Below are 10,811 nucleotides of genomic sequence, written 5' to 3'. Positions count from 1 at the left end.
ATTTTTGATGAAAATGATTTTACTTGGCTTGGTTGATTGGTTTTTGTGCTTGCTTTAGTCAATTACCTTCTTGCCCTTGAATTTGTGTGGTTCTCATTCAACCACACCTCCTTCCTTCCCATGTCATGCTTATGTCATCCTCATGATGTCATCCTCCCTTCCTTGTCCTCTTTCTATTGGTTGGATGACATCATTCCCACTAATCCCTTTGATTATCTTCCTAATCGTTTGCCTAATGACCGCTGATCTGTTATACGGTTCGCTTAACTTTCGTTCTCGTTTATCGTTTGAAGGATCATACCCGGGATCTTATTACTTAGGTTCCCTTAACCTTTCTCAATACATTATATTCCTTTTTATGATCCTCTATTATAATCCTTTAATTTAAATCCTTTTTATCCTGTTACCTTATACTCAATTCTCTCCGTATCTTGTGGATTTCCGGGAAAAACCAAAGTGTTCGGAATTGGATTCTGACGATCTTTACATACACTTATATACTTCATAGAGTACTAATAATATCCCATAAGATCAATAACAGAACCCCTACATAGCGTGGCATTAAAAGTTTTCTCGTTCAGCAAAAACACTATTCATAAGGGTTTCAAAATTTCTCAAAAATTGGGGTTATTACAGCTAGTATGTTAGAGAAGTGGGGGAAAGAGATTACAGAAGGTTTCAAAAAGAAAATTCAGCATTGTAAGAAGGTTATGCATCATACAAAAGGGAGGAAAGATGAGTATTCAGTAAATCTTTATCGAGAAATTGCAAAGAAACTGGTGGAAATTTATAACAAGCAAGAAGTGTTTTAGAGACAGAGGTGCAAGCAGTTATGGCTTCGTGAAGGTGATTGTAATAGTAAGTTTTTCCATGCTGCAACAAAGGCTAGATGTAAAATAAATAAAATCGATTCTCTGATGGATGACAATAGAATTGAGGTCGGTTGGGGCACTGGGTTAGAAGAAATAATGATTAGTTACTTCTCAAAATTGTTCACAACAACTAATACGGAGGTGACGAGTGTAATCAGTACAGTGTCTAATCGAGTAATTCCAAGGCAGAACTCATGTATGCTAGCTCCAGTTCAGCACAAGAAAGTGAAACAAGCTTTGTTTGGAATGCACCCCGACAAATCCCCCGGTCCAGAAGGGATGATTCCAGGATTTTTCCAAAAGTACTGGCAAATAGTAGGTGAAGATGTAATGAGCCTGGTCCAAGATTTTTTCAATACTGACAAATTTGATGAGTAAATCACAGTTATTAGTATAGTGATGATCCCAAAGAGGCAGAACCCGGAAAATATAACTAAGTTGAGGCCAAGTGCTCTATGCAATGTGGTGTATAAGGTAATCTCCAAAGTGCTCGCAAATAGACTGAAACTCATCTTAAGCAAAATCATCTATGAATCTTAAAGCACTTTCATTCCTGGTAGATTGATTTCGGATAACATAATAATTTCTTATGAAGTCATGCATTATTTGAAAAGGAAAACTTCAGGGAAAGCGGGGTGAATGACTTTAAAACTCGACATGAGCAAAGCCTACGATCGGGTGGAGTGGAACTTTTTGGAAGCAATGTTATCAAAAATGGGTTTTAAAGATCAGTTGATTCATTTATTTATGGAGTGTGTGCAGTCAGTAAAATACAAAATAACTTACTCAGGTAAGGAAATTGGCTTAGTTATCCCGAGTCGCGGAATCAGGAAAGGCGACCCTCTCTCATCATACATATTCCTAGTATGTATGGAAGGTCTTACCGCTCTGCTCCAAGATAATGCCCGAAGGAATTTACTATCAGGTATCAAAGTTGCTAGGAGTGCTCCAGCATTAACCCACATGTTATTCGCGGACGACTCATATATTTTTTATAAAGCTAATAGGGATACTGCAGATTTGATCTCAAACATCCTGCAGGTGTATGAAATCACCTCGGGCCAGAAGATCAATGCTTCAAAGTCTTTTATGATATTCAGTTGCAACACAAAGCATGATGTGAGAAAATCAATTTTCAATTCTCTTGGTTTTCAAGAAGCCGATAGAAATATGACTTATCTGGGACTTCCGAATATGGTTGGAAGAAATAAGAAGGCAATTTTCGGTTACATTAAAAGTAAAATGCAGAAAAGTATTGAAGGGTGGGATAAAAAAACATCTCTTTAAAGGTGGAAAGGAGCTCCTCATTAAAACGGTGTCTCAGGCTCAACCAACTTACGCAATGAGTGTCTTTTTATTGCCAAAACATCCGTGTCTTGAGTTGAGAGTGTTATGTGCAGATATTGGTGGAGGGCATCGACAAAGAAACCGAAAAGCATACATTGGATGTCGTGGGATCGTCTATGTGCAAGGAAATCGGAAGGTGGTATGGGGTTTAGGAAACTTAATGAGTTTAATTTGGCTCTTATGGGGAAACAGGGATGGAGATTGATTATGAAACAAGATAGCATGGTTAGCAAAATATATAAGGCCAGATGTTATCCGGAAGGGAACTTTCTTTTAGCAAAACTGGTAAACAATCCCAATCATGTATGACATAGTGTTTTTGAGTCTCAATCCTTGCTAAAAGCAGGGGCTGCAAAACGAGTAGGAAATGGTTTAACTATAGACATCACAAAGGGTCCTTGGTTGTCTTGTGATAGTGACCCGTATGTTCATTCAGCCCATGATGCCATTAAAGATCAGAAGGTTTCTTGTTTGATTTCAACGGCTAATGACAGCTGAGATATTGATCTGGTTCGAGACATTTTTAATGATAGAGATGCTAACCTAATCCTATCAATACTAGTTAGAAGAGCAGAGAACGACATTTGGTTTTGGAGGAAAGAAAGATTGGGATATTACACCGCAAAGAGCGTGTATGTGACAACTAGAGAAATTGCAGGCGTAACCACAATAGGTACCAATACACCATTTTGGAACAAAATTTGGAGTTTAAAAATCCCTCTCAAGGTGAAGCATTTCATTTGGAGAGCAGCTAGAGGATGTCTCCCCACAAGAGACAACTTGATTAGTAAACAGGTGGAGGTGTGTAGTATTTTTCCTATTTGCAATATTTATGATAAAACTGCATTTCATATTTTAGTAACATGTCCATTAGCAGCACAATGTTGGCACCAAGTTGGCTATAAGTATAATGTTGTTATCTATTTACATCTGGAAACATGGCTAAAAGGAGTGTTTCTACAAGGAACAAAGGATATGAGTAACAAAGTCTTCATGGTAGCTTGGTTCATCTGGAAGAACAGGAACGATGTGATATGGCACCAGAAAGGAAGAGATTCCAAGGATATAATTGCATCAATAGTACATGTGCTTAATGATTGGGAGAGTGCGCAAGATAGATCATTCGATAAGTCAATTGGGTTTATAACTCAAGCAGATGGTGACTCACACTGGCAACAACCACATATGGGTATAGTTAAGATAAACAATGATGCGGCCTTATTCAAAGAGTCTAGTTCTTACAGCATGCCATGGTGGCCCGCAATCACGAAGGTATAATGCTGGAAGCCAGATCAAGCTGCAAACAAAGGAGAATACATCCAGAATTAGTCGAATGTATTGGAATAAGAGAGGCATTGAGCTGGATAAAATCCAAAGATTGGCAGGAGACTGTGGTCGAATCTGACTGTCTTAGAGCAATTAAATCCATTAGGTGTCCTTCGATTAATTTCTCATACCTTGGCAGAGTAATTGATGAATGCAAGAAACTTCTTGTTGACTTAGAGCCTCGTGAAGTGACTCTAAAATTTGTGAAATGATCTGCAAACTTGATAGCTCACTATTTAAAATTCTTCTTTTTCTGGAAAAAAAAACACAACTTGAAGTTGAATGTTTGAGGTTAGGCACTAAGCCTTGTGGACCTTATCGGTGAAATAGTCATTATAAAATTCATTACTAAATCACGGATTGCGTCACTTATTCTTGTTGCACAAGTCCATTTAAAACACTATAGTATATATATATATATATATATATATATATCCCACAATCGGATCTCTCAATACCATGCATTGAAATATATCTTCTCTTTCTCTTACGTCTTAACCAAGTTCCCACTTTCTTTCTAAAACCCTTAAAAAACTGCACTTGTTATAAATATCATATAGTAATGTTTAGTATGAATCATGGGTTGGATGAAGCCTATGTTGTGAAGGATTTAGCTTGTAAAGCCAGTTAAAGGCCAGCAAATGCTCGCAAATTCGATGGTTTCTAATTAGAGGTTTACATACATGAGAAAGAAGATTTTGTTGATGATTACACGGATCAGAAGAATACTGATGGAGAGTGCTTCAAGAAGATACATCCTAATACCACCTCTTAGCGGAAAAAGGTTCAATTTTTATCACGGTTTTAACGTCTTCTCCTCGATTGCTTTATGGCCTCTGGAAGAGTAGATGAAAATCAGATTAGTTGTTTGTAATCATGTGATCCGTATGGATATATAATTTTTACTTGAGCTCAATGGTCACAGAAGAATATTTAAGTTTATTGTAAATTAAAGTGTTATGCCCGCTTTCGGTCATGGGCCCTAAACAGGTCCCTATTGGAACATTGAATAGCTGGGCTCTCATGTGTGAGCTAGAATCATGGATTAATGTGACTTGGGCCAGCGCATGCGAGCTGGGATCATGATGAGTGAGCCGGTAGGCTCTCACTTGTTAGCTGGGATCACACATGTAAGATGGTCTCACACTTATCATCTGGATGCCCATATGCGGGCTGGCCTTAGGAGACTACACATGGGTTGGGCTTAGGTGCCAACACGCGAGTTGGGCTCAAGTGCCTACACACGAGCTCGGCTCAGATGCCTACACATGGGCTGGGCTCAGGTGCCCACACGCGAGTTGGGCTCAGGTGTCTATACGCGAGCTGGGCCCATGAACTCACATCTTATAAAAACGAAGGAAACATTATATTTATTAAATTGAAAAGAAAGGCAGTGCGGGCCTGGGTGACCAGGTCGGCCCGCATTAAAGGACTTTATGTGCAACATGGAAAGAGACTCATAGATGGCTGAGTTGCTCGTAGATTTCAGGGCCGACACGGGTTGTTCGTACAATTACGGGAAGAAATACGGAGATGCCGCGAGATTGTAGGAAGCGTGGGGAGCCGGTCGAGATTTACGTGACTAATTGGATGAAGGCCTGACTTTATCATGGGCTTGGGCTGCACGGGTTGAAGAACCCTAACCCTAGCCTATGTGACTTGTTCCCCAAGAACTACATAAGGCTTGATCCCTATAAATAGGGTACGTAGGCACTTGTGTGAGACATGAGTCGACACTTGATAAAGAATAATAAAAACCCTATTCTTTTTTTAGGAGTCAACATACAAGCTCGGCCACCACCACAAAACAACTTTCCTCTACCTTCAAACACCGTCCTTGATCTTTATTCCGATCATCAACCTCCATAACACTGTTATACGAAATTCTCCCTATAACAATTGGCGCTAGAAGGAGGGGGCCTATTTTCATCTTAGGGAGAAGAGATGACCAAAGAAGGAAAACAGGCGGTGACACCAGGAAGCGAAGGCAAGAAGAAGGACCAGAACGAGGTCGAGCATACACCCCCAGAGAATCAGACGCCACCCCCACCAATCGCAACCGTAGATTGGCAGGCGGTCATGACGTACCTCGAAGGGCTAGCCGATCAGATGAAGAAGATTAACGCCCGAATGTGAAGGGTAGAGAAAAGTTTAGGCCGGAACACCAAGCATAAGGCACACCGCCTCAAGGTCTCTTAGCGTAACTGGAAGGGCAGAGGTCCTCAAAAGAGACTGATACATGATTTTGATAACACGGAAACTGAGACCAAGCAGAAGAAAGAGGCATCGCATGAAGAGGAAGACATACCCCAAGATCATGATGAGCGGGACAGCCAGATCTCTAAGAGATCGGGGTAGAAGCCAGCTTCGTTTGAGGCAAGGTCGACTAGTTTGCTGGACAGTGTGGGTAAAAAGCTAAGTGAGCATGACCTCAGGCCCAAGTTAGAGAATTACAAGAAAGAGAGAGAAGAGAAGGAGCCCGTAGATCTGAAAACCTCAAAAAGAGAGCGTACAGTGACCCCTCCAGAAAGACATCAGCGCACCTCGCCCAAGAGGGAGGAGAGACGTAGATATAGAGACAATCACGAAGAGGAGTCACAAGTGTGAGCTAGAGGCGGGGGACGCCGCGAGCGACCTCAGGGCTCACACCATTCGAGTAACGCGGATAGTGGCAGGGAAGGAGAAGTTGTTAGGGTAAGAGACCTAAGGAGGATCTTGGATGAGATGGAGCGAGAGAAGAGAGGGGCCCAACCTCAGCAACCCCTTCTCTGTTCATGGCTGCTATTCGATCATCTCCCCTACCTCGAGTATTCAGGCACAACCCCGATCTTCTATTCAACGGGGAAGCCGACCTGGCGGAATACCTTATAAATTTAACACTGAGATGGAAGTCTATCAGGTGCCAGAGCCAACCCGCTGCAGACTCTTCGCGGTGTCACTCAGAGGTAGCGCCCAACAATGGTTCTCCAAGTTGGGACCTGATAGCATAAGGACATGGCGGCAATTGGAGGACATGTTCGTCAGACAATTTCAGTCCACCCTCCATTACTCACCTCATGTGGCTGCGCTAGCCAACATCAAGCAAAGGGAGGGGGAGCCCCTGGCAGAGTACTTTCATCGATTCAACACCGAAGTTCCGAAGATGAGGGGCACCAGCGAGGAGACCATCAAGAACTTCTTGATTGCAGGGTTAAAAGAAGGGTGAAAATTTTGGAAGAGCCTCCAGGAAAATGAGCCGAGAACCTTGGTCGAATTCTATGAGCAAGCCGAACCCTTTAAGAGAGTGGAGAAGTCGATGAGGGAGCTGAAAATCAGCGAGAACTACCGAGACAAGGGGGACTGATCCTTGAGCCCTGACGAAAGGAGGAAAACATATCGCCGTAGTACAAGCCCAAAAAAGTCCGCCCGGGGAAAAGAGACCGCCAAAGATTCGGGGAGACCCTATACAAGCAAATGGCAGACACATACCCCTCTGGTAGCCTCTATCGACCATATATATGTTATCTATGCTGGAAAGGGGGTATTCAGGAAGGCGGCTCCTCTCACAGACAACAATAAAAGGGATACCTCAAAGTATTGTGCATACCACGAGGCCACGGGGCATGATACGGCTGATTGCAGGAAATTGAAAGATGAAATCGAGACATTGATAAGACAAGGGAAGCTTACTGACTGGGCTGTCAAGGAGGTTCGGAAGCACAGGGCTGATTATCATACGGTCCCTCCTCCACCCCCAGAGGACAAAGAAAGGATACCTTAGGCCGGAAGCATTCATATTATTCTAGGTGGGTCTCATATTGGCGGAGACAGCCGGAAGGCGATGGACAGATATGCCCGGGAAGCAAAGGACAAGTCCCTCACCAACGTCAACCATCTGAGCCAAAGGCCCCCGGAGCTCTTTGAAAAGGAGACTGATGACATCGTGTTTAGGGAGAACGATGCCAAATGCGTGGATTACCCTCATAATGATGCCCTGGTCATAAAAATGAAGATTAGAACGGTGAATGTTCACCGAGCAATGGTGGATACCGGGAGCTCGGCTGACGTTTTGACTTATGATGCCTACAAGAAGCTAGGATTGCTGGATAGAGAATTAACCTCGACAGGTGGATACCTATACGGGTTCACAGGAAACTCAATCAGAGGAAAAGGGACAATTTAGCTCTCGGTAACCTTAGGAGAAGAGCCTTATGTGGCCACCCAGATCGCTATGTTTACAGTTGGAGATCAGCCTTGTGCCTACAATGTTATAGTGGGCAGGCCCCTTATGAGGGCAATGAGGATGGTGACCTCGATACATGACATGACAGTAAAATTTCCAACCCCCATGGGGATAGGCTTCTTGAAGAGCTGTCAATACGAATCGAGGGTATGCTACAACCAGGCACTCAGGGTAGCCGAGTTAGGAAATGCATCGAAGGAGACGGTCAAATCGGGTGAAGGTGATGTCCTCATAGAAGAGGCAGAGGGCAGGAAGAGAATACGTCCTGAGGGATGATAAGTGGATTTCATATCCACTTGGAATGCTTAATTACAAGCTTAAATCGGTATTTTGGACTCAAGTTGTTGGTATTTTGATGTGTTTTTGTGTTATTGTATTTCAGGTATCTGTTAAATGAAGAAAGGATATTTTAAAGGAAATATGATAAAAAGTGATCAGAATTGGAAGCCTAGGTCATTGTCAAGTTGTAGAGAATCTCATTAGCTTCGCGTAGACAGTTGAATCGCCTAATTCTGACGAGTAGAACTCAAGTTATGGGCAAAATACGATTCATCAGAATTTTCCAGAAAGGCTGCAGGCGCCCGCCTGCTGGTGCCAGCCGACCGCGTGCTAGCAGGTGCCCGTCGGCTTGTGTCAGGCGCCCGCGTGCTGATGCGCGGCTGATTTCGCTGAAAAACCCTATTTGAGTGGAATTTGACGATGTTAAGGGTCCAGGTCCAATATGGGCTTATATATACTTAAAAAAAGGGTTTTCATCATCCGGGAAGATTGGGAGATCAAGGAGAAGACCTAGAAGCACATAACAACTCTAAAAAAGAAGATCTTATTTTCAACTTGTGATTCTTTGAATTAGTTGTAATTTTGGATGCTCGTTTTTGTTCTCGTTGAACCTAGATCTTGTTTATTCGTACTTTAATTATTATTCAGTTTAATAAGACCTTGTTTTATACCATGCTTTCATTGGAACCCATGGTGACGATGAGTTTGATAATGAACTCATCGTTATCATAGGATTCTAGCGGATTTACTTACGGATTTCAATAGTTAATTGTTTTGATATCTTGGTGTGTGGTGATTGATTGATATCCTAGTATTGGTTGTGCTTATTCATCTTATGTGCGTAGCTAACATATAAGATAGTGTGTTATTCTCTATTGAAGCGACAGTGAATATAGAGGTTTAGAACTTGTCATGCTAGCATAGGTTCATGTATTTGTTATGCATGATTCGTAGGTAATTTTAACCATCTTACTTGCCCTATGTAATCACGATAGATAACTTGCGCAATAAACCGTTATATTTTCAATTCTTATAGACATATAAGGACTAAGCATAATTGGTGTCTATTCAACTTCTATCTTTTTTGTGGATGCTTGGTAGTAGGGTATATATATAACGAAAGTTGGCGTTTACTAGTTTCGTGTTATCTGATTAGTGTCATCACCATTACATGCTAAGGTTAAGAACAATAAGGCTATTGAATGAAGTGTTTAATGAAGTTAGAATCCCATGTTTGTCATATATATTAATTCAACCATTCTTGTTCTCTTAGTTATAATTGTTAGTTTAATCTCTTAGTTTAATCAAAACCTAATTTGTTATTTGTCTTAGCATTGAGCGATAACCATACATTGTTGCATAGGTGCATAAATTGAACTTAACCTAAACCAGTCTCTGTGGGAATGAATCTGATTTATATCTTATACTACTTGCGAACGTGTATACTTGCATGAATTTTAGTGCGTGTTTTCGCCCTAACAAGTTTTTGGCGCCGGTGCCAGGGATCGAACCCGGGTCACCCGCGTGACAGCCTGGCTTCGTTGTTGTGAAGTTGAGACTGTTCACATTCTCTCTGAGGGACAAGGCTAAGAGCTGGTTATACTCTCTACCAGCTGGTTCGATTACTACTTGGGAAGATCTTGCTCAGAAGTTTCTTACTAAATTCTTCCATATGACGAAGACAGCTGCACTCAGGAATGCTATTACTCAATTTGCGCAGCAAACGGGAGAATCGCTATGTGAAGCTTGGGAGCGCTACAAGGAGATGCTTAAGAAGTGTCCTCATCATGGAATGCCTGATTGGATGATCATCATTTATTTTTAGAATGGGTTGGGAGCACAGTCCAGACCCATGCTCGATGCAGCATCAGGTGGAGCCTTATGGGCTAAGAGCTACAATGAAGCTTATGATCTAATTGAACTGATGGCTGCTAATGAATATCAGTATCCAACTCGGAGATTGCCACAGGGCAAAGTAGCAGAAGTTATTGAAGTGGATAAATCTAAGGCTATCACTGCTCAACTAAAGGCGTTATCTATGAAGATCGATTCTCTGGCTAACTATGGTGTTAAGCAGATAATTAGTATTTTTGAGCTGTGTACAGGTCCGCATGTGACAGAGCAATGCGCTATATCTAATGACTCAGCTCAGTTTGTTAGCAACTTTCACAGATCGCAGCAACCAGTTCCAGACACTTATCATCCTGACAAATAAATTCATCCTAACTTCAGATGGAGCAACAATCAAAATGCGATACAACAGCCGTTCTAGCAGTTTGGAGCAAAAAAATTCAATCCCCCTAGTTTTCAGCAACAATTTGCACCAAGACAACAACTCCAACTTCAACAAAAAAACTCATGATGCAGGTCTATCTTCGAATGAAAAATCTGAATTGGAGGAGTTGAAGCTTATGTACAAAAACCAGGCTCTTATATGCCAAAGCCATGTTGTTTCTATCCAGAATCTGGAGAACCAAATAGAGCAAATTGCTAATGCCTTATTGAATCGACCACCAGGAATGCTTCCTAGTGACACAGAAATAAATCCAGGCAAGAGGGAAGTTGAAGAACAGGTGAACGCCATCACCTTGAGGTTTGGAAAGGTCGCAAGCCCCCAAATTCAGCAAGCCGAATAGACTGAAAAATCTCAAGTTTCAGAAAATGCAGTTATGGCTGAAGAAGAAGTGAAGAAGGAAGCAGAGGTGGAACCAAAGAAGACTACTGTGGAACACACTCCTCCTGAGGGTAATACAGGGGAGAAATAG

At 41.9% G+C, this 10,811-nt stretch overlaps 1 non-coding gene across 1 annotated transcript; it reads right to left on the bottom strand.

Annotated features, from left to right (window-relative positions):
- Positions 1-9,733: 9,733 nt before the first annotated feature.
- LOC141710156 (small nucleolar RNA R71) lies at positions 9,734-9,840 on the bottom strand. Its single transcript, XR_012570690.1, has one exon. It is a non-coding gene; the product is annotated as a small nucleolar RNA R71 (small nucleolar RNA).
- Between the last annotated feature and the right edge of the window lie 971 nt (positions 9,841-10,811).

The sequence above is a fragment of the Apium graveolens genome, chromosome 2 (assembly GCF_009905375.1).
Source record: "Apium graveolens cultivar Ventura chromosome 2, ASM990537v1, whole genome shotgun sequence".
NCBI lineage: Eukaryota > Viridiplantae > Streptophyta > Magnoliopsida > Apiales > Apiaceae > Apium > Apium graveolens.
This window is presented reverse-complemented; position numbering and strand designations above follow the sequence as displayed.